Genomic DNA, 21,897 nt, shown 5'->3' with positions numbered 1-21,897 from the left:
TCATCTGCGTTGCTCCTTCATGGCTGCTGATAAAATGAGAATTTTCAGAGTGGAGTCACCCAACTGGCTCTGGTTGAACTATCTGTTCCTAAAATCCCTCAGCGGTTTGGGCTTGATCTTTTCTGTCAGCCAGGCATCCCCATATTTGTGCACTTGGCAGACAACGTATATAATTTAGGACTTACGTTCTCTCTGTTAAACGTTGCCTGTTAGATTTGGCTCATCCCTCCCAACCTGGCAATATCTCTCAGCCTCTGATTCAGCAGCGGCAGACACTGATGTGGGGGCCGCGCCTCCTGTAGCTTCACTTGTCTCAGGATGGAAAGGATGAGAACAGACTCCCGGAGGGATATCGAGTTCTTTTCCAATAAGACTAATAGTTACAGTTTATTAAACATTTACTCCGCACTAGGTACTGCCCATACATTAACTCACTGGATCATCGTAACAACCCCCAAAAGGACTCGGGTTCCGGCCTGCAACCCAAATGGCCAACCCTGCTCTAGAGGAAGTGGCCGCCAGGTGGCGGTAGAGCCAATGGGCCCAGGAAGAACCTCTCGCCGGAGATGTGAAATCATTAGCCGCAAAACTGCGTTTTTCCTATAAAAGTAGCATTGACTCTTTATTGACGTGCCTAAAACGAGATTAATCAATAAAATAAACATTAACTCGACTGGCACATTCCTCGGGATAAAAAGATAGTAAAGTAAACAGACCTTTGAACTTGGACCTTTCTAGCCTCGATTTCATCAATACAACGCCTGGGGGAAAATCTGCTCCTAACTCGTCCGCGCCTGGCTGATTCTCCCTGGTTTTCCGCCCACTCTCGGCTGCCCCCTGCCCCCTGCCCCAGGACACCCCTAGCACTAATCGAGGCTATAGGGCGAGCCTGGCCTGGGAGAGCCATCAGAATCTGGGGCAAGGGGTTAGAGAGGGGGACCTTGGGGGTCCGCGAAAGCCCTCCTGGGGTTCCGAGTCCCGGCTTTGGAGAGAATTCCCGACTCCCCAGCCAGCCAGCCGCCCTTCCATCTCTCCAGCTTGTGAGGAAGGACGCGCCTCTTTCTCATCTAAGAGTCCACAAACCCCTCTCATTCCTTCAATCTCCCAGTCACGGTTTGAGAATTTTCTGCCTCCTTAAAAAACAAACAAAAATGGTTTTCTTGTTTTTAGAGTTTCTGAACAAGCACCGGGGTTTGCTCGCTGTTTCCCCTCCTGGTCGGCAGCGTCTCTTTCAAACCATTTGAACAAACACACAGGCGTCTTGTCTAGCTGCATTATATTTCAACAGAAATAGGACATTAGAACTTTTTTTAAACGTTCTGCCACACGTGGGTTCTGCCCCGATGATCCAGTGTTGAACTTGAAGCCACTCCCAGGTGTCCTGCCTGCCAGCGGACCGCCTCCCAGTGTCCAGTCCTCGCTCCAGGGGGAAGGTCTCTCTGCTCCACAGGCAGGTGAGTTCCTGCCTGTCACAGGAGTCAGGGACCTCCAGGTGGGGCCGGACCTGGAGAAGCAGCCAGGAGTGGGACTCTGGGCTGCAAAACCGAGTCCACTTTCAGGCCTGGTTTGATTCCTGGCTCCACTGTTTACAAGTTCTATGATTTCGGGTAAGCTACTTACTGTGCCGTGCCTCGGTTTCCTCGGTACCAAGTGGGGATGAGTATAGTGCCTTCTGGGCAGAAGTGTTGTATTAGACGCGTTAATGCATGTCCAGTGCCCAGCACACTGTCCTGAGTGCTCAAGAACGTTGGCTATTGCTCAGTTAAGTAGGGGATCAGACGGCTCGTGGACTTATGGCCCCTTACTGCTGAGTGGCCCGCAGAGGTCAGCATAGTCTGTGCTGTGGTCTGAAGGTTTGCATCCCCCAAATTCGTATGTGGAAATCCTAATGCCCAATATGATGGCATGGGTGGGGGGGCCCCTTTGGTCCCGAGGCTGGAGCCCTCGTGAATGGGATTAGTGCTCTCGTAAAAGAGACCCCACAGAGCTTCTGCCATGTGAGGACACAGCAAGAATTTGGCAGTCTGTAACCCGGAAGAGGGCCCTTACCAGAACCCGACCACGCTGGCACCCTGATCTGGGACTTGCAGCCTCCAGAACTGTGAGAAGTTAGCTTCTGTTGTTTATAAGCCACCCACTCTGTGGTAGTTGGTTACAGCAGCTCGAAAGGAGTGACAGGCTAGTTCTTTCCAATAACCAGATGTCTTGCTTTACCAGCTTGAATGAAAATAAGGAACTATTTTTTAAGATCCAAATAAGTGATTCCATGCTCCCAAAATAGTACTTATTAAGAATGTCCTCCTGTTGTTTGTCAATTATACTTCAATAAAGCTTAATAAGTAAACAAATGAATAAATAAAATGTTTAAATTAAAAATTAATAATAAAAGGGGCAGGCCCCGTGGCCGAGTGCTTAAGTTCGCGCGCTCCGCTGCAGGTGGCCCAGTGTTTCGTTGGTTGGAATCCTGGGCGCCGACATGGCACTGCTCATCAAACAACGCTGAGGCAGCGTCCCACATGCCACAACTAGAAGGACCCACAATGAAGAATATACGACTATGTACCGGGGAGCTTTGGGGAGAAAAAGGAAAAAATAAATCTTTAAAAAAAAATTAATAATAAAAAAAGAGAGTGTCGTCCCAATAGTGGGTCTAGAGACCCCTGAGTGCCTCCCAGTCACAGTCCCTTCACCTCTGAGAAGATGCAAATAGGCTGAAAGGGCCACTCGTTGTGCGGCTGCTGCTGAGAAGGTGGGTGGCCTCGCAGTGCAAGGCCACGTCCACTGAGGAAGGGCCTAGGCCACTGAGGCCAGCCTCGCAGGCCGCAGGTGTTTCTCAGGGCTCAGGATGGGGACGGGGACTTCTCTCTCTTAGGTCATGGTCGGCCTAGGGCCAGCCTGGGCCCCCCTGAGCTCTCTGAACTTGTCCACACGCAGGCTCTGGTCAGCCCTTGCTGGCTGTCCCCGCAGCCTGGGATGAGAGGCTCCCAGGGCACTTCTCAGCCCCCTGAAGCTGGGGGAGGCCCCTCAGTGCAGCTGCCGACAAAGATAACAGGGCAGCCCAGCGATGCTGCAAACCGCCCCTCCCCCAGCCAGGACCTGCGCACCCCCTCACCCGCGCCACGCCCTCCCCTCCCACCTTCAAATCCGGTTCCCAAAACCCCAGAGGAAGTCCTTCCCCTCCCAGTCCCCAGGGCCACCATCATGCCTGCTCTAGATTCATCCTCCCAGCAGGGTCTCCTATTTCCTTTGGCAGAAACCGCCATCCTGTTGCCCCTGTATGTGAGGAGAAAACCAAAGCCTAAGAGAGGAGAGGTGACTGCCCAGGACACACAGCTGGTCAGTGGGCTGAGTCCACATGTCCTGACACCCAACTCAGAGCTCTTTCCCCAAACCACCATGGGCCCAGGGTTGAACAGTAAAATCGGGAGGATGAGATCGGGGTCAGAGGTCAGGAGCAGGTCAGGGTGTCAGGGAACCTCAGAGAGCTGCGAGGGGCCTTTGAGCCTGCAGTTGGTGGGGGTGGAAGTGAGGAGGAGGCTGGAGGCTGGTTTTCATTTTTAGTAGGAACTTCCCTCAAGAGCTGCGCGATTAGGTGTTTAATGAATCAGAAACACTTTTTTGAGGATCAGAAGGAAACACCCAGTGCTGGCTTAGGGCCTTACGGGCTGTTCAAAACCAAAACCAAAACCCTAAAGTCTGGGGACTGAATTCCACTCGTTTGCATGTGAGCTGCCATTAATTGATACACTGAATTCGGTCCCCAACAAGGCGCACATAAAATTAAATTAACTAATTATCGCAAATGTCTGCAACTGCTCTCAGGACAATTGCTCAACGAGGGAGCAGGGAGAACCCAGGAACTTTAAGATCAGGCTCGTCTTTTCCCGTAAACTCGGAGCTGCAAAAAGCAGAGAGACAAACACGAGCGTAACATCGCCCTCCCAGCAGCCCGCAAGCAGATGGATGGGGTCCCCACGGAGTGGTCAGACCAGAGCCCCCATCAGTCCTGACCTGGTAAGGCCTGACCTCTCCACGCTGAAACCTTACACCCTCTCCCTAGGATCCTTTCTTGTGGAAACTGGAGCGGCTTTAGGACACCTGGCCTCAAGGTGCCTGGGGGGGCAGGTGGGCGATGGGGAAATCAAGCCCAGTTTGGCATATCTTGGGGTCGAAGCGTGGGGCATTGAAGCTGCTCTGAGCACTTCATCACAGACCCTTAGGGGAGAAATCTAGAGAAGGAAGCTGTTGCCCTAGATGCTGGCTTCTCCTCCCACCTGAAGGCGGTGGATCTCAGTGTGGAGCCCGACCAGCCTCCCCAGATGATTCTGATGTACATTCAAGTGTGAGAAGCTCTGCCCTAAGGCCTCCTGGGACTGTAGTAACCTCATGGCTAGATTGTCCACAGACAGGCCTGCATCTCAGTTCTGGCTTTGCGGTGGGTGGAACCAGGATGAGGCCAGGGGACACCTGGGGCATAGATTGTAAGAAGGCCCTGGCTTGCTGGGTCTGAAAGCGGATGGGCACCCGCGAGGGAGGTGCACCCTGGCTCAGGCAGCCTTGATTGTCTCACCCTCGTCCCAGCCCTGTCTTCCCACTGGATAGGTGTGCACCTTTGACCCTAAAAAACTGCATTCTGATTCTTTTGATCTGAAGTGGAGCCTGGGAACGTGCATGTCAAGAGCTCCCCAGTTATTCTGATAGGCCCCCAAACTTGGGGATTACTGGCTTAACCTTTGTGAACTTCAGTTTTCTAACCTGCGAAACAACATAATGGTATCCACTGCACCAGGTTGCTGTGAGGATTAAAAAAGATAATGCATGTAAAGCACTGGGCGCCTGTCTAGCCTACAGTAAGCACCCAGCAGGGGCTGTGAGACGCGAGTTCCCTGGGTTGCCATTGGGGGGCACTGAAAAGGCTTGGTTCACCCCAGCGATTTTGTGATCAGCCTTTCTCCTGACTGAAGTTCACCCTGTGGGGGAGGCGCACTGTGTTAACCCCTCCCTCGCCAGGAGTCAGATTCTGGAGACAGGACACAGGATGGTCTGGACACCCTCTTAGAAGACGAGCTGTGGGTTGTCCCACGCAGTGACGTCCTGCTGAGCCCCGGGGTGCGGCAGCAGGCTCTCCACTGAACCAGGGAGGAAACTCGGTGTGCTGGTGACTGGAAACATGAGTCCAGCTGAAAGGAGAAAGGGGACAGATGCTTGTGGAATACCAGCCCGGTACAAATGTGCTTCCACTGTCTCCTCCACCTCTCACGAGAACCTGTGAGGTAGGTAGTGTTGTCTCCCGCATCTTACAGTGAAGAAGCTGAGATGCAGAGAAGTTCAAGCTGCTCCCAAGCTCGAGCTCATCGCCGTATACAGCGGTGTTCCAGTTGTGCTCTGCAGAACCCAGGCCATTTATGTCACGTTAGGGGCACTATCTGGGCAAGGATGGGGGGGCCCTGGCCCAGCTCAGACCTCTCACTCCCTCTTCAACTATAACGTGGCTTTCAACTGGTTTGGGCCTTCAAATAAGATTCTGTCAGGACTTTCTGGCTAAAAGAAATTTGAAAAACTCACTGCTTGGCACCACCCACCTGCCTGAAGGCTCTCAGGGGTCAGTGTATGCCCCAGCCAGGCCTGGACTCAGTGCCCCAGGACCTCAAGATGAGGTTCTTTGGGCCTTAGCTTTAGCTGAGAAATTAATATGAACGATATTAGGCCTCCAAGTGAGTGTGAGACAGAATTCTCAAACATCTTGAATTGACAAAGGAGTTTTAAGAACTGGTTCTACGTCTCTTGGACGCCTCAGGCAGATCAGGGATCTGAAAATCAGTTAGAGCGTGGGGAGAGGGGATGACGTGTGAAGAGTCTTCCTTGGAGAGATCTGTTGCCATGCTGAGTCCTCCATGTACCCACGTGGGAAGGAAAGGGGGTGTCATCGGCTTCATCCCCAGCTGAGCAGGAAAGGCTTCCATGACACTCGCTGGAGAGCTCACCCAGTATTTCAGTCACCTATTGCTGCAAAACAAACCACTGCAAAAATTAGTGCCTTCAAACAGCAATAACCACTGATTTGTTCACAATTTTACAGTTTGGGCCAGGCTCAGTGGGGACAATTTGTCTCTGTTCCACATGGTGTCAGCTCCAAAATGACTCACTCACCTGGCTGGCAAGCTGGCACTGGCTGATGGCTGCGTGGTCAGTGGGGATTGCTGGCTGAGGGCTTTGCTTCTCCTCTGTGTGGCTGCCTGGGCTTCCTCACGGCATGGAGGCTGGGTGCCAACAGGGAGGAAGGGAGGAAGGGGAAGCTGCCAATCCTCTTAAAGGACAGGCCCAGGACTGGCACAGAGTCACTTCCACCACATGCTGTTGGTTAAGCAGTCACAGGCTAGCTCAGATTCTAGGGGGTGGAGTATAGGAGTATAGACTCCACTTCTTGCTAGCTGATTGGGCATGTATATAAAGGAAGGGAAGGAATTGATGGCGGCCATCTTTGGAGATAGCGACCATACCACAAGACCTCCTGAGTTGAGGGGGTGCCTGGAGCCTGGGGTCTGATTCCCTTCTCTGGAGTAGGACAGACAGATGCACTGATTCAGGGATTTGGGGGCAGAGCTAGGAGCTTGCTGGTATCTTAGGGTCATCCCAGACTTCACTGGAACAAAGACAAGTGTGTTTCCCATGGATCAGAAGTGGGCCACACGGAGGAGTTAGCCTGTGGGGCCCCAGTAAGAAGCTGGAAGTAAAGATGTCACAAGTGACCATCCAGAATACAGATGCATCACGTGGGTCAAGGGAACTGGGAGGAAAGTCCTGTGGTGGGAGTCTCTGAGCCATCCATGAAAGCACCCACGACAGGGAGTCAGCTTTAATTCTCTGTCAGCCCAGAGAGCGCAAAGCTGTCCAGGCAAGCAGCGTGAGACCAGACCCCTTACCTCATTGCCTGCCCTTTCCCTCATCTGGTGATGGTGGAAAGAGCCGCTATGGGATGGAGGCCAGGGGACTGGGTTGGAAGAAGACTTTCCCAGAGATGGTAGCACCAACTGCAAGCCTCGGCTGTGAGAGAGGGAGACTTTCCTTCAAATGGAGACTGAAGAGTCTTTAAGGAAAGTCCATTATATAACCACTGAATGAGATTGTCCTTCTGACCTAAAGTGACTGCAAGGCTCTCTGTTACCTAAAACTGAGCACCCAAAAATCATGAGGCCTCCTGAGTTTTCATCCAGTAGCAGAAGAAAAGTTTCCTCACTGAATAAAGTTTAAAGGGTAGTGGGAGACAGAAAAATAAAGTTTTAGTCACAAACCATGCTTGTTCATCATACAGGTACAATCGATGCCTGGTGCCCCAGCAAATCCTGACCCGGGTCTGCGTTGCCTCTCCACGGCTGGAACGCCGCCACGAGCCCACAGTCCAAAGGCCGCTGTGGAGCAGGCACGGCATGAGGTGTTGTGTTGTTTGTTCCTATGACCTTGCTTTGCTGGGGGGAGAGACGCTCACCAGAAGTTCACCCAGGTCCTGGGGAAGACTTCAAAGGTGGAAAGCGTTTTCATTTCCCTGCAGGACCTCGGCTCCATCAGATAGAGAAACTCTCTCTGACTCTCTTGGACCTCTTGCCCTGACTGGAAGTCTCTTCCATTTCTTCTGCCTCAGGTCTTAGGTCTGGAAATGATTGCACAACTCCCTCACAAATAAATCGTTGGGCATCTGCACCCACTGCCCAAGATCTTAGTATTGCCTGGATTTCTGGGCTGCTGTGTTGACAGCTGAGGTTGTGGGGTCAAGCAGATTGGGGGTAGCTGGTAGTAAGGAAATACTGGATGTCTTAATAAAATACAACCCAGAATTTCTATGTCTAGTCATGAGAGCAGAGTCTCTTGGTGGGGAGAGCTGGACCGTGTGGCTCCAACTTGGAGCTTGAGCCTGACTTCTCCCCATGAGTCTCTCTTCAGCTACTCCTGCCTCCCACACGCTGCTCCCCCCTTGATACATCACCTTTGTCTCATGATCTGGACTTCTGGGACAAGACTAGCCCGCTCAAATAGGTTTTATCAAAACCTTAGGACATACAAATGAGAAATGAACACAAAGAGTAATATGGAAGAGGGAAGTTGGCTCACAAGCCAGGGTTTATTTTGTGACTCTCTCCAGAAGTCCCTCTCTCTGACTCCAGACCTCCCAGCTCCACAGGGTGGACACCACCTTGGCTCCCCCAACCAGGGAAGTTCAAGGTCAGCACAATGAGGCTCATGAAAAGAACTGGATTTCCCCACTCCTGCCTGCCTAGGGCCTCATGTAATAATTCATTTTCTTACGTAAAGAATCTCTTCTTCCCAGAGGGGATTAGCCCTGGGAATTACTTATCATTTCAAGGAAGTCTGGCTGTTGGGCTGTCCCTCTTCCCACTCCTAGGGATTTCTGGATTGGGATCAAATTCTATTTCAACACCATGACCCCAAGATTCATATAGCAAAGATTCATAAATCAAACACAATGGTAAAACTTGGATCCAGATTTTAATTCTTAAGTGGCCAATAAAATCTCCTGGGATTCTTCCAGTCATTAGTACTATTCGCCAAATGTTTGAGCTTCATCTTCCGGCCACATTGTATGCTTTGAAGTTAGGTGTAGGCCTGTGTGGTGGTTTTAAAATATCCATGTGTTTTTTGATACTCTTCCCTTCTGGAGATGAAGTTTAGCTTTGCCCATATGATATGGGCTAGAGTTAATAACTCACTTAGAATGAATAGGATATTCTGGAAGTGATAGTGTCTGACTTCTGAGACTAGGTCATAAAAGGTTTTGTGGCTTCCCTCTTGGGCTCTCTCTTGACTTGCTCATTCCAGGGGAAGCCGGCTGCCATGTCATGGGAACACTCAAGCAGCCCTTTAGAGAGGTCCACTGGCTAGGAACCAAGGCCTCCTGCCAACAACCAGTCCAAAGTTGCAGGCATGTTAGTGAACCGCCCTGGAAGCAGATCCCCCAGCCCCTGTCAGACCTCCAAATGCCTGCAGCCCTGGCATCTTCGCTGCAGCCTTGTGAGAGACCCTGGGCCAGAACCACCCAGCTAAGCCACTCCCAGATTCCTGGCCCTCAGAAACTGTGTGACAGCATAAGTGGTAATTGCTCTCAGCCACTAAGTTTTGCGGTTATTTGTTATACAACAATACATAATGAATACACCTTATGACTTGCTTTGGTCTATGAAGAATGGACCCAAGTATCATGTGTCATTTCCAAGAAGAAGCCTTTACAACAAGGTACCGTCCACGGTGCTCTTTTTCTCGTCAGTTGCAGATGGTGGCTGCCTCCTCAGCCGGACCTGGAGTGAGGAGTGTCTCTGGGTCAGGGTGCCAGCAGTGGAAAGAAGACACAGGCCAAAGGGGAGCTGAATAGAGGTTAATGAAGGGACCATCCGCAGCAGTGTGGTCAGGCTTAGTAGAAACCGGGAAGGGGTGGTGAAACATCTCAGGTTGGCATTTTTACCCCTAAAGCCGAAGGGGCGGGGGAGGGAGCAGTTGCCAGAATTTGGTGGGAGCTGTAGCTGTAGGAGAGGGCTCCTCAACAGGACTGTAGCCTTCTGTAGAGAAATGCAGCCACTGCCAACCAACAGCCCTGCAAGGAGGGCTCTGGAGGAGTAAACACCCAACCTTACCTCCTGCTGGTGCTTCCCACTGGCTAACCTGTGTAGTCTGAAATAGCAGTTTTGCCAGTATTTAAATGACTCTTTAAAAATGGTACCAAAGAGTTCAATCTTTTAGCTCTTTTGGGATGCAATTTGTAGCTTACTCATTTGATGGTTCATTGAGAGGAAATTTTTCTTGAAATAGCTGTACTGCTGAGGTCATTCTGAGGTTCTTCTATGGAAGAGGTGGCCAGCATCTGTTTTAGATACTTTCTCGCAATGAAGTATTTTCTTCCTTGTTAAACGGAGCTTTCCGATGGCTACTGGCCTACCCATGACCTGCACGCCAAGAGTCTTGCTCATGGAGGTTGTGGCCTCCCATTTTAGGAGGATACATCTTTTTCCAATTGATCTTGGGCCTTCCACCGTTCTGTAAACATAGATGATGGTCCAGCCCAACCCTAAACGCAGCTAGAGGATTTGCACATCACCCCTCCCTGCAGAGTTGCTTTAGCTAACCTTAGGCTTTCAAGACCCAGGAATCCTAGCCGGAAAAAGGGCCAACTGAACGGGACTGAGCTTACAGAATAAATGACTCAATGTGCAAAGTGCTTAGAGCATTCTTCCTCTCACAGAGGGCCTGTGCCAAGTTGGAGATTTCAAACCGTTCCTTAGAGCCTTGTTACTGTAAGCCCCACCAAGTGTCCACTACCCAAGCATCTTCTCCCTGGGCCTTCAGGTAGGTCGTGATCAATCATGATTCTACAGATTAAAATATCTTTCCTGAGAAATAAGTATTAGCTCTTGCCTAATGTCGTTGCTCTTGACGTTTGGACCTGTGTGGAACACTGGCTTTCTCTGCCGGCTGTACAGGAAGTCCAACTCATAAATATTCACAAGGTAGTGTCAACTCGTATTTGAACACCTGTCTGCCAGAGCTACGCAGACCCTCCTCTCGATACCTTAGACTAATAGATGATGTTCTGTTCTAAGACATTTAATACTGGACAGAAGCAGTTTACTAATCTAGACCCTGGAAGTACTGTCCCAACATCAAATTAAAATCATAGCATGTCTGTGGGAGGAGTAAGGTCCGAGGCGGATTGCCAAGGGATACTCAAGTAGGATAAATACAGCCCATCTTCCTGGAGCACCAATTTTGTTAGAAGTTTTAAGGGGGAAACACATTTTTATGTATAACACATTATGAAACAGACTGTAAAATTCACATGGCTTTTAAATATAAATTGCAAATCTTCGAAGAAATTTTAGCTTACAGCTGGCCTTTTTGGGCTACAACCTCTCCTCACCCACCCCCAGCTCGTATTCACGTGAGGGGGCTTTCACAGCAGAGCTGGAGCAGCAAGGGATCTGAAAGTGCCTTGCTGGTGGCAGAGCTCCACCAATGAGAGGAAGACAGAAATATGACCAGGAGACAGAGACCCAGACCCCACCTTTCAGCTCTTTGCATAAAAACCTTCCCCAGGTTAGGAGCAGGTACCTTGCTGGGGGCTTTTATGGCAAGTTCATAGAGAGCCATCCAGGCAAATGAGCTTAATAGGATTTCTTTATAAAATGTTTAAAGATAGTAAGGGGTCTGAGCACCCAATTCAGATGTGCGGAGGGGGGTTTTTCCCCACACCAGCAAGCCATTCTCCGACACCAGCTGTGTCCTACAGTTCAACTCAATTCTGACACTATCTACCCAGAGATAGTGTCAGATCCCACAGGTTAAAGGCTCAGTCCTACAAGACTGTCCCTACCGCGCCACCCCCGACTTCAGACTGGCTTCTGACCGACTGGCTAGACATGGGAGGTTCCAGTGACCCCCTCCTTGGATTCAATTAATGTGCTAGAGCGGCTCACAGAACCCAGAGAAACATTTTGCTTACAGATTACCCATTTATTATGAAAGGCTATAACTCAGGAAAGGAAGAGCCAGATGGAAGTGACGCATAGAGCAAGGTATGGGGGAGGGGAGCCCAGCTTCCATGCCTCTCCAGGAGTGTCAGTCTCTCCAAAGCTCCATGTGTTCACTAACCTGGAAGCTCACTGAAGCCCCTCCTTTTGAATGTTTATGGAGGCTGCATTGCATAGGTATGACTGATCCAATCATTGGCCATTGATGACTGAACTCAGTCTCCAGCCCTCTCCCCTCCCCGGAGATCACGGGTGGGACTGTTCCAACCCTCTAATCACGCGGTCGGCTTCCTTGGTGACCAGCCCCCTCCTATCTTTAGGGCGTTTCCAAAAGTCACCTCATTAACATAAACTCAGTTGTGATTGAAGGGAGTTTGTTATGAATAACAAGACACCCATTTCACCTTTATGGCTCTGAAGCGATTTCAGGAACTGAAGACAAGAGACCAAATACTATAACAAAAGATGCTGCCATTGCTCTTATAGCTCAGGAAATTCCAATGGTTTTAGGAATTCCATGCCAGAAACTAGACAAAAACCAAATGTATACTATTTCTTATGAATCACAGTATCACAGATAGTCTTCAGTGTCCCTCAGTACCCTTTATACGAGGATTCATGTAATAAATTCCTGCTTGATTTTAGACCTCAGAAAAAGCTACCTCCACCGAAGAATGTTAGAATTCTTTGTCTTATTGGACAATGAAAATTATGTAACTTACTGTGTTTCTTTCTGCTTCTTTGCCAGACATCTTAGAGCCAAATTTCCTAGGTCTTGTAATGTGTTCGACTCTGATGCCAGAAAATGCTACCCCTTCTGCCTCCTTCAAATGGACTCTGAGCTGCTCCATCCCTGTATGTCAAGTCTTGTTCTGTGTCGTAAACAGTCAGCAAACTCGGGGAGCAAACAGGGTACAAATTATAATGTGAATTTTTTCAATCAGCTTTTAAAAGGTTGTGATCAATTTACAAACAAAATTCAGATACAAGACAAAAACTTTTAACACGGACCAGAGGACAAGTCAAACACTAGAGAGGGACAGCTATGGATATTATTTTTTAAAAAGAGAAAACCTATACAAATTTGGATTGTTTTGCTATGATAAATAATGCTGCAATGAATACCTATGTGCAATTCTCATAATGTATGTGCAAGGTATATTTTTAGAAGTGAAATTATTGCCCATATGGTGTAACTATTTTCAAGGGCAAACTAATTTGCTATCTCTATTATGATGCTTTGGGTCACAAGAGATGCAGTATAGCACAGCAGCTGCGAGTGCAGACTCTGAATGGCCTGGGTTCGAATTCAGGTTCCACTACTGAGTAGAATTAAAAGCAGGCTGTTTACCCTCTGGTTCACTTCAGGAGATAATGATAAACACAATGGTCTACCCAGCAAAAAATAGAATAGAAAAGAAAGAGCAATGGAACATAAAAATAAGAAAGCATAAAACAAAATGAAAGAAGAAAACCCAAATAAAACCATTGTGAAAATAAATGTAGATGAATTCAACTTGTCTTGAGTAAAAGACAGTGTTGCTCAAATTGGGTCAAAAGTCAAAGGAGAGATCCATTGACTGTTTCCTCACCTTCAGCTAAATCTTTACTCTGAAATCTGGTCATCCTGCCCAACTCACCACTGTCGCTTCTCTTGTCACGTCCTATAGATGGTCACTAAATCCAGTGGATTCTTTTCAGCTCTTGTCTTTCTTAACCTCTCCGAAATATTTGATGCTGTTAGCCACACTTCCTCATAACACAGCTCTTTCCTCAGCTTCTATAAAGCTGCATGTTTTCTGGTTTTCTTCCTTTCTCTCTGGCTGCTCCCTCTCAGTGTCTTTTTCCTTTGCCCATCCCTTAAGCGTTGGTGCTGTTCCTCAGCGGGCTGCCCCAGGTGCTGTTCTTTCTCCCTCTATATAGTTTTTCTATAAGATCTCAGGCACTCCCAAAGCTTTGATGACAACCCATACACCGATGGATCCCAAATCTGGAATCCCAGTCCAGGTCTCAGGAGAGATCCTGAACTCCAGATCTGTGTATCCAACTGCATATTGGATATTTCCATTTAGGAACTTTGTAGGAACCTCAAACTCAACAGTACCCAACTGAACTCATAATTTCTCTCTTCTCTTTCTCCCGTTACTAGTAAAGGGCACCCCCTGGTTGCTAAAGTCAGAAACCTGGGATCTAGCTTTGAAACCCCTCTCCCTTACCGCCCACATCAAATGAATCAGCCTCCCGTAAGTCTTTTCTGAGTCCATTGGCTTCCTTGCATGCTCACTGACAACACCCTCTTCTGTCCCACCACCGTTTCTTGCCTGGGCTTTTGAACAGCTTCCTAAATGGCCTCTCTGCCTTTAGTCATGCTGTGCTACAATCCAGTGTCCACTGTGCTCCAGAGTGTGTCTTCTATAGAAAAAAATTGACTATGATACACCCATGTTTAACATCCTTCCGTGACAAGGCCCTTCGGGACCTGCCATTGAGTATGCCTTGCTCTTCTCATATTCAGGCCTTTGCACATGCTCTTCTGTTTCCCTGAAACATTATTTGCAATTCTTTTCTTAGCTTACCTCTTCTCATTCTTCAGTTCTCAGATCAAATGTCACTTTCTCAGGAAAATCTAAAATAGGTTAGGCTTCCTGGCCATGTGTTTCCTTCTCATCATACAATTTTTCTATCATTTATCACAAAAGTGTTGAAATTTCTTACTTAATTCTCCTGTTTCTCTGTTGTACTGCAAGGTCCATGAAGACGGGAACTGTGTCCATCTTTTTCACCGCCTCGCACCCCAGCACCTAGCACCATGTCCAGTAATCATTAGATGCTCGATTAATAGTTGGTGAATACATGGACAGAGGTACAAGAATATGTCCTCTTCATATTACTCGTAACGGCAGAAAAACCTGGAAAATATTGAATTTTCTAACATGAGGGGTTGAGTTCAAGGGAGTGTGGCCCTTCCTATGTTGAATTACCTATGCAGTCCAGTCATTGGAAATATCACAGTGAAAAAAATGTTTAATGACATATGGAAAGATAGTTCTCATATATTGTTACGTGAAAACAACCGTATTATATATGTCGATGCAGAGTCTGATCGTAATTTTGCTCTTGTGTTTTTAATTTTACCTTAGAATTCCTTATCTCATGCATCTACTTTTCTATTTATTTTGTTCTTTTTCTCCTCAGCTTGTTTTCATCCTGCGGCTGTCTGCTCGTGTTTTGTGAAAGACGTCTCTCCTTCCACCCTATTTAGGATGCTGAACGACGTCCCGGCACTTTCTTCCTGCAGTGATCTGCATTTTCAGGGACTTGTCCCTTCCTCTTGTTCTTTAGGGAGGAAAGGATTTGTCCTTTCTCTTACTCAGTAGCCTTTTTCCATGGGCTCCATTTTTTTCTCATTTTACTTACTTGGATTGAATGAAACAAAGCCGTCAGCTTGGCCCCACGCTGTCTGCTTGGGAGATAATAGCATCCTTTTCTTAGATCAACAGCTTGAGAGGAGGTTGGTGTGAATAGTGCCCAGTGGAATTCTGAGTTCTAGAGGATTCTAGTATAGCTTTGCTCACCAAGGTGACATCTCCTTCAACACCTACGGCCCGGGTCTTTGATTCTGTGACCCCATATGGTACATAACAACTTTAATTCCTTTTCCATTAAAAAGAACCAGAGCTTCGAGGAGAAATGGCTGAGTCCAGGTCTGAGTGGGAAATATACAAGATCAACCTGAACATCTTTTGGCACTAGGTAGTGAGGATTATGCATTAAAAGGATTCGGGAACCAATGGAAGGGGCTTCCACTGGCTGATGATGGATAATTTGAGCATCAGTGGGGATAACTGCAATGGATTGAAACACATCAAATAATTAAATTCATGCATTCACAACATCCCCCACCCCAACCCACCCCAAAGCCCTGATTGGTCTCTGTGGGAGGACACTAGAGACCAAATTATTATTTCGAAAATTGATAAATAAAGGTAAGAAATCAAGCATTTATGTTGCCTTTCCTGTATGAACTCTATCACTGAGAAACCAAATACAGACTGCGGGGAAGTTTCTCTTCGTAGGAGTGCTACGGTTAGTAAATGAAGAAGGAAGGCTAGAGTTAGAACGTTCAGACCTAGGCTTTGATCGCGAAGAGCCTCCAGCACCACAACAAAGAAATGGAACCCGATATTAAAGGAGTCCTGGTGGAAGAAAACAGCAACACCTATAAAGTAGTTTTGGCAAAAGAAAAAAAATCTAACAAAGCTGATCAAGCCTCTAGATTCAACTCCCTTTTTACAGGAAGTTCAGAGGATAGAGAAACATGTTGACCATTTCACCACCAACACGAGGATGCAATCACGGAAACCCAGATTGTGGGAAACTCTACCTGCTCCCTTCAACAAATAATTTGCCAGTAAAAACAAAAAATAATATATATGTTTATTATAATATAATATTCTCACATACATATATAAGAAATGGTAAGGGGAGAATGTATAGAGACTTAAAAGATATAACCCCATTCTCAATGTATGGACCTTATTGGAATCCTGATTCAAAAAAAAATTGTTAAAAAAAACCATATTTATCAAACGAAATTTGAGTTCTTACTGGATTTCTTAAAGTAAAAAACTGTTAACTGTTGGGGTGATAATGATATTGTCTTAATGTAAAAAGGTCTTTATTTTAAAGATATTATTTTTCCTTTTTTTCCCCAAAGCCCCCCGGTACATAGTTGCATGTTTTTAGTTGTGGGTCCTTCTAGTTGTAGCATGTGGGACGCTGCCTCAGCACGGCTTGATGAGCAGTACCATGTCTGCACCCAGGATAAGAACCCGCAAAACCCTGGGCCACCGAAGCAGAGCACGTGAACTTAACCACTCAGCCACGGGGCCAGCCCCCAAAAGTCTTTATTTTAAAGATACATGCTGAAATGTTTACTGATGAAGTGATATGATGTTTGGAGGCTGTTTCAAAATGTATGGGGGATAGTGATGGAATATAAAGGAAACAAGGTTGGCCATGAATTGATAATTGTTGAACTGGGTGATGGGAACACAGAGGCTATTATACCATTATATTATTCTGCTAATTTTGCACATCTGATATTCTCTATAATAAAATATTTTATTTTATTTATTTATTTATTTATTTAATTTTTTTTGAGGAAGATTAGCCCTGAGCTAACATCTGCCGCCAATCCTCCTCTTTTTGCTGAGGAAGACTGGCCCTGAACTAACATCCATGCCCATCTTCCTCTACTTTATACGTGGGACACCTACCAGAGCATGGCCTGCCAATCAGTGCCATGTCCACACCCAGGATCTGAACTGGCGAACCCCGGGCCACCGAAGCAGAACATGCACACTTAACCACTGTGCCACCAGGCCGGCCCCAATATAATAAAATATTTTAAAAGTTGCAATTATCAAAAAAAGTTCAATGACATAAAACTCTAACACTTGAGTCCCTGGTAAACACTGCCTCTGTCCTTACAGTACTTGGAATCCTCCTAGCACCTCAGGACCTACAGTGGATCCCATCCCACCACAGGTACGTTCTTCAGTCAGCATCTACAGCTAAATTCGAGCCAAGTCAAAATAACCTTGAAAATCCTTTAAGTTTCCCGCAAAATAAATAAATAAGATACTGTGTATAAAATCACCTTGTAGAGTGATTCTTATGTATGTTAGCATGTGAAAAGCCCTAAGATAAACTAAAGGAAGCTCCAATAATCTGGAATACTTTCTCCACTTGTTTTCCTGGACACAACTTTTTCTTGATTCTCCTCCTACCTCATTAACCACTTTGCTTCCTTCCCGTCACGCCTCTCTCAGTGTTGGAGTGTCCCAGGCTTCAGTCCCTGGATCTCTTTTCTTCTCTATCTACTCTAACCTCCCAGTGAATGCATCAAGTCTCGTGACTTTAAATAACGTCTGTAAACTGATGACTCCCAGATTTCCATCTCTAGCCCGGAATCGGTCCCTTGAACTCCAGATTCGTTTATGTAATTGCCTACTTGACATGTCCATCTGGCTGTCTAATAGACATCTCAAATTAACATACCTGAAACAGAATACTTGATTTCCGGATCTTCCCCATTGTTTTTCCCCCTCCAGTGTTCCTGTTCCCCATAAATGGCACCAGTTGCTCAGACCAAAAACTTTAGAATCATCTTTAATGCCTCTTTTTTTCTCATATCCCATGTTCTATCTTTCATTGAATCATATTTGTTCTTCTTTAAAATATATCCAGAATCCAATGACTTCTTACTTTTGCCTGGATTATTTCCGTAGTTTTACAACTGGTCTCCTGGCTTCCACCTTTGCCCCGCTGCCAGTTTCTTCTTAAACCTAGCAGCCAAGTCGTCTTACATCAGATTATGTTGCTCCTTTTCTCTAAATCCACCCATTGTGTCCCATCTTAGAGGAAAATCTAAAATCTTAAAATGGCTTACGAAACCCTTCAAATTATTGCTCAGTGAACTCCACTACTTTCCGCTGCCCAACTATCCCGCAGACCTTGTGTCTGTCTGTTCTCTACTTCACTGGCTTTGCTCCAGCCCCACTGACTTCACTGTTGTCCCCTAAACATGCCAAGCACACTGCCACCCCAGGACCTCTACCTTCCTTTAGTCCCCTGCCCAGTTCTCACATTATTACCTCCCACCATGACACATACACAAACACAGGCCCATACACACAAACACACACACACATTTCTTAGCACTCCCTCTCCCACTTATTCCACGTTATTTTTCTATAACACTTATCTCTGATATACTAAACAGTTCTTTTTTATCATTTGTCTTCTCTACTGGAATGTAAACTCTCTAAGAATCGGAAATGTGTTTGTTCACTGCTATATTCCCACTGCATAGTTCTTGGCACATAGAGAGAGCCGCTAAATAGTAATTGAATGGATTAAATCAATGAAGGGAGGAACAAGAAGAAAGTCTAGATACAGATGGGTAGGCATGAAACCTTGAAGATCCCCCCAACGCTCAGCAGTGAGTGGGGGATGGGAGGAGAATTGAGGAGGGTTCCTGCTTGTCTCCAGATGTACTCCCTTCTGTTTCATTATTACAGCTCCTCAAAAGCTGTCACGTCATGAGATGCTCTGTGGAGAGGCCCATACCTCAAAGAACCCGGGGATCCTCAGTCCAACAACCACTGAGGAGCTGAATCCCACCAGCAACCACATGAGCGAGGAAGCAGGCAGATCCTTCCACTTGAGCCTTGAGATGACTACAGCTCTGTGAGAGACCCAGAACCAGGCACCCAGCTAAGCCCTGGCTGGACTCTGACCCACAAGAATAAATATTGTTTTACGCTCCCAAGTTGTGGGGTAATTTGTTACGCAGCAATAGTTAACTAAGACAGAGTTTGGTTCAGTGACTGCACCAGAAATTCCTTGAAAGCAGTGACTATTTACTCAGTGCTTGTCAGATGAATATTTTTTGCATGACTGAATGACTTAGGGTTTTTAATCTTTTTCTGTGTCTGTATGTATTTTAGTGGGGAGTTGGGGAAAGCTACATCAGGCAGCTGCTAACTAGATGCTGCTTTAAATGTAATGTCTTTCTCTTAGCCTTGCCTCTCAGTCCCTAATTCCACTATCGGTTTAAGTAAACCTCTCAGTGGTTGTGATCATGTAGACAGAGTGAAGTTTCCTAAACAAGTGATCACTTTCCAACCTGTGTAGGATGAGTGTTTCAAAGATAGGGATGAGCCAAGAGGGGGTAATTTTTATCAGTAACAATGGCCCCTTGATTAGAAATTTGAATGCTGCTCTTCTTAGAACATTAACCTGTAGTTATCAATCACAGGTTATTGTTATTGATCAAGTTGCTTGATATTTCGCTCTTCAATTAAGATGCACATCCCGGGAGGTGTGGTCCACAGGGAACAATCTTCCCAGTCTAAATGGTGCATCATAGAGGGAGGGGACTTTTCTAGAGCCACTGATGATGCTAGCCCCTAGGTCACCAGCATTTAATCCTTCACTTTGAATCTCAGCCAGAGAATGTGTTAAATACAAGAGATTCAACGCATTAACTATTGGCTTCCAGCTTCTGATTTTTTCCACATGCGCATTGACACAGGCAATACCTACGCTGAGACATAGTGAATTCCTTTCATCAGAAAGCTGACTGAGCCTCAAAGTAAAAATTCTTGATTGTACCAGTCAGAGGCTCAGGGAGAACTGCTAGGCTCTGCCAAGTCATGTTGTCGGCGGCCAGGCTGACAGGGAAAGTAAGAATCAATAGATGTGAACACCTCCCTTTAGACCCAGGCCTCTCCTAGGCGGATAATGTGAGAGCCCAGGAGAAAGGTGGTTCGGTCAGAAGCTTTTCACTGAATCCCACATTCCATATTCCAAGAAAGGATTCTGCTTTTTGTGGGGTGTGTTCTAGGGCCCTGGGGATTGGGAGAATGCAGCTGCTTGGCTTTTTTTTACTCAAATTTGTATGCGTCTCCAGCAGATGATTGCTAACACTGCCAGGGCTGGACAAGCCTAGTTCTAATTTTTTGAGGCACAAAAAAAAGATTTTCCAAGCTGCTCTCTCTGAGGAGGAGGAGGGCTTGGTGGTGCATCACCAGCTGGGCAGGGTGGGGTGCGCTATGATGGGTAAAACCGGAATTATGCAAGGGTGTGGGGAGTTGGGCTTAAGACCCAGTACAAGAAGGGATCTGGGAGGGGCTTTCCCTGCAGGGGAGCGGGTTAGTTAGTATAGTTAATAGCAGGGAAGCCCTGGGTTGGGGAGGCAGCTCTGCGGAGGCGGACTTCCATGATGCTCAGGCTGAAGGGGAAGGAGGTTGGGAAACTCTGACAATGAGAGAGTTTAGGCTGGTCCTTTAGAAGTAGATCCAAAGCTTCACATAGACTGACCCGTCTTTGTCCTGGCCATGCGCTTCCTCCCTGTGTCAACGTGTGGAGTGGTCTAGGTCTTCCTCTGCTGGTATCTGAGCATTTCTGAGAAGCCCTGGGGAAACCAGATTCTGGAAATAAACAATTATTTATTCTTAAGTAATTTTGATAGCCTCTGGAGTCCTATCTGGGCCCTGATTATCATTTGATTCATTTCTTCACGTGTTCATCCATTGAATATGCTTCTTGAGAACAACTTGGCGTCAGATGTTGTTCTAGGCTTTGAGGGTTCGAGGGTGGGGGAGGCCCATGAAGTCTGTGCCTTCGTGGAGTGTGTGCGGGGATGTTAGGGGTCAAGCACCATCCAAAAGGATGAGTCTGCTGGCTCATCAACTCCTGTGGGCAGTTACTATTCCAACAGTCAGCACAGATGTGATTTTCCCAGTGGGTAGCTATTCTTGAATATAAACAGCTGTGAATCAGCACGTCAAAAAAGCCTCCTTAAAGGAGTCTTCTCTCTTGTCTGAGTCTCTGGAAGCTTCAGAGAAAGATGTTTTCGTCCAGGCATGGGGAAGCTGTGTGTCGGCCAAGAGAAACTCAAAACGCCTGTAGGTAGGTGAGTTTAGCCTGACCATAACCCCACCAATTTTGTCATTAGAGATGTAAAAACATCCCTCAACCTTCACCCCACTGGCACTCCACCATCATAGTTGGGTCTAGTGGACTCAAGGCACAAGGTCTACCGGGAATCAAAACCACAGATGTAGAGAATTCATCCGTTTATTCCTGAATGGTGTTTTGGAATATGACAGCACTGTTGAACCTCTAGACCCCAAGCAAACTGGTTTGATCTGAAATGATGTCTGAGAGGCACCTGGGTCAGATGGCGTCTCTCAAGTCTTCAAGAACAGCTTCTTATCTCTAGCTACATGTTAGAACAACCTAGAGAATTTTAAAAATTATCCACGCCTGAGCCCAATCCTAGCCCAATTAAATCAGTAGCTCTGAGTAGGGGGTCTGGGCACTTACCTTTGTTTTTTTAAGCTCCTGGTGACGCTGATGTGCAGCCAGAGCTGGGCACCTCTTCTCTAGACTACTCTGGACTGGAGGCAGGCCTAAGCTGTCAGAGAGCAAAGGTAAGTTAAACAGGCTGCTTGCACATGCCACAGGGACATTCAAGCTCACTGGTAAGTTGGTCAATAGGTGTAAATTTCAAAAGCAAATTTCCAAAGTTCAGCTCACTTCTCCTACGGCTGGAAACCTTTAAAATTGTAAAAGCAGACTTTTATTTCCAAAGCAGCTTTGAAGTTTGAAATTTAAAGCTGGCAAGCTGTGTCATCCTGCAGAAGGGAATATTTTAAATTCCTGGAGCTCACGTCAGAATTTCAAAGGATAATATTAATAGGTGAGAGTTGACTGATGTCTAGAGCCGAGCAGGTAGTGAGGTTTAACAAGGATCATAGTTACCAAAAACTTCTGGACCCTTTCTCTGTCTTCT

General features: G+C 46.8%; 1 long non-coding RNA gene across 2 annotated transcripts; it reads right to left on the bottom strand.

Annotated features, from left to right (window-relative positions):
* Positions 1-5,282: 5,282 nt before the first annotated feature.
* On the bottom strand, positions 5,283-21,551 carry LOC106847515 (uncharacterized). 2 transcript variants are annotated; one of them, XR_011503198.1, is made up of 6 exons: positions 21,429-21,520; positions 20,421-20,530; positions 14,247-14,440; positions 12,254-12,426; positions 6,151-6,260; positions 5,283-6,006 (listed from the first exon to the last, which is right to left on the bottom strand). It is a non-coding gene; the product is annotated as an uncharacterized lncRNA (long non-coding RNA). The 2 variants fall into 2 exon arrangements; XR_011503199.1 differs by lacking the exon at positions 20,421-20,530 and having other exon boundaries at positions 21,429-21,551.
* Between the last annotated feature and the right edge of the window lie 346 nt (positions 21,552-21,897).

This window comes from Equus asinus, chromosome 5, assembly GCF_041296235.1.
Source record: "Equus asinus isolate D_3611 breed Donkey chromosome 5, EquAss-T2T_v2, whole genome shotgun sequence".
In the NCBI taxonomy this organism is placed as follows: domain Eukaryota; kingdom Metazoa; phylum Chordata; class Mammalia; order Perissodactyla; family Equidae; genus Equus; species Equus asinus.
The sequence above is the reverse complement of the archived record's forward strand: the minus strand, read 5'-3'. Positions and strand labels throughout refer to the sequence as shown.